The following is a 2,927-nucleotide window of genomic DNA, read 5'->3' as shown; positions in this document are numbered from 1 at the left end:
GAATGGAAAAAGAAGATGTGCCATATACATACACTTGTATATATATGCATATGTGTATGTGAATATATATATACATGCATGATTATAATGTAGTATTACTTTGCCACAAACAAAGAATGAAATCCTGCCATTTGCAACAACATGATGGACCTAGAATGTAGTATTATATAGTGAAATAAGCCAGATAGAGAAAGACATTTACTGTATGATTTCACTTATATGTGGAATCTAAAAAACAAAACACATGAACAAATGTAATTAAACAGAAACAGAGTCACAGATATAGAAAACAGCTGATTGCCAGAGACGAGAGGGATAGAGAAGAGAAATAGAAATAGAGGAAGATTAAAAGGTACAAATTTTCAGTTACAGAATAAATGAGTTGCTGGTATGAAATGTAAACAAACAAGCAAACAAAAATCCTGGGAGTTGTGCACTGCTCCACTCTCTGAATCTACATCTATAGCTATATTTGTCAACTGTTCTATATATAGTTATACTACATATATAAATTATTCATACCAAGCTTACATGGATATGCAAACACAATTATTTATTCAACAGTTTATTAGTTATGTGGCTTCATAGAACCCTGGTTATGAACACAGACTCTGCAGTAAATTTGTCTGGTTCAGATTTCAACACCATCACTTATTAGTAAATTGGGTCATCTTAGGCATGATATTAATTTTTTGTTAATTGTGTGAATTATGAATGCCTTCTTTAAGTTTGAAACGTACTTTAAATTTAAGTTATTCTTTCACAAAAAACAATGACTCAATTGTAATATAATAAAACTTATTAACAATTTTATTTAAAGTAAATACCTTTTTGTCTTGATTAAAAAAAATCTTTGTCCACTCCACTCTCTAAGAAATATTCACCTATATTTTTCACCAAGGATTTCAAAGTTTTTATTTTGATGCTTAAGTATTTAAGCTATCTGACAATGATTTCTATGTACTATGATAGGTAAGAAATCAATACTGTCTCTTAATAGAAAACCATTTTTTCCAGTTCTCTATATGGAAATATCCTTCCTTTCACTACTTTTGTCAAAATTTTATCCAATTATAGGTCTAACCTGGGGCTGTCTTCTTTCCATTGTCATTTGTGTATCTCTTCAGAAATACTGAACTACCTAATTTATTATTGCTTCAAAAGTATGTCCTAACATCATTTAGGGCAAATCTATCCTCCCTGCTTCTTCTTCAGATGGTTACTTTTTGACACTTTAAAGAATTTTGGTTTTACTTGAGAGGTCCAATTCACAACAAAATGATTAAATTGTCCAATCTCCTTCCAGTGCAGTGGGTCCATGAGAAAAACTTCTTGATAAAGAGATCAACCAGAAGTGCACTGTGGGAGCTGTTTAGCTTTGAGCACATTACTACTGATGAAAATCTCACGTAGCCTAACATTTCATGAGAGTAATGTATGGAAGTGTTCAGGATTAATTTTAGTGCAGATATCACTTCCTAAGAATGCCTTCCCCTCTCTTCACACACACTTCCTCTCCCACAGTAGCTCAGCCCTTCTCTTTAATGTGTCCATAGTGTCCAAGCACTTTCCTTCAAAGACTTTTTCACAATTATATTGATCATACACTTGAGTTCCCTTCAATGTCCATCTTCCTCTATAAAGTATCAGCTTAAGGATAGTCCCATATCTGTCTAGTTCATTATTATTTTCACAGCAATAACTTGGCCCATGATAGATAATATGTATATATTGAAAATATGAACTGACCAAAATTTATTTTACATTAAACTTATTCATTAAATATTTATGAAGCGCCTATTATGCCAGACACTATCTAGACACTTATGATATATCAATTATCAAAACAAAAGTACTGCCTCATGGAGGTTGTAGTCTAGTTATGTTAAACAGAAAATAAACAATAAATGTAATGAATTTAAGTCTCGTATTTCATGTTGGAAGCTGAGAAATACTGTGAGAAAATAAAATCAGAGGAGGGAAATGGGAATCAAGAGTAAGGGGTGGGGGTGAGAATTATAACTACAACTAGAGGGACTATAACTAAGTGGAAGTATACATAGAATGTGACATTTGATCAAACTCTTGAGAGAGTTAACTATGGAGATCCTTGGGGAGACCTTTCAGGTACACAGGATAGCCATTTGACAAATCTCAAAGGGGAAACACGCTTTAAGTGTTTAAGGAAAAGCAAGCAGACCAGTGTTACAAGACCTGAGTGAGCCAGTGGGAGTTAAGTGAGAAATGATCAGAGAGTGATTATACTAAGTACATAGCTGAAGAGAGTATTGGGAAGTTCAAGAAATTTTTATTTTGAAGTTTATCCATTTGCTTGAATTTCCCAGAGAACAAGAATTAGACTGACATTAGGTTTCTTTTACTGAATTCAGCAATTCTGGAGAATACTTGAACTGAAGAAATATAAAAGACTGAGGTTACTTATTCTACCAAGCACCAACATCTCATGGATCCTATAAATTTAAGTTAGAAGAAATTTATAATTAATTCTATATTATTGGGCATATTTCAATATCTACTAATAATTGATGTCTGATATCTGTATTTGGTGAGAAAATATGTTAATGTTTTGCTAAATAAAAATTGTATTTATAAAACAAAATTTACAGTTAATTTACTGAGTGAACAATTTAAGTTATAAAGTATTGTCATCATCAACAATAAAATGTAATAAAAATCTGAAAATTAGTAATGAAACCAAACACACAGTTATATAGTCCACAGTCCACAGGGGAAATAAAGTTAAAAGGTCAACATGATACAGTTGAAGCAGAGATAATTTTTAATAAACTCTATAATATGGAACTCAAATAATATGGAGAAAACATGTTAGAAGAATTTCATGTTTCTCTTCAACACAATTTTTTGGGGGGGGGGGGTGAGTCAGGTGGATGTGGACTCTAGCTAGA

Source organism: Hippopotamus amphibius, chromosome 6, assembly GCF_030028045.1.
Source record: "Hippopotamus amphibius kiboko isolate mHipAmp2 chromosome 6, mHipAmp2.hap2, whole genome shotgun sequence".
Classification (NCBI taxonomy): Eukaryota; Metazoa; Chordata; class Mammalia; order Artiodactyla; family Hippopotamidae; genus Hippopotamus; species Hippopotamus amphibius.
Note: the sequence above shows the minus strand (reverse complement) of the source record.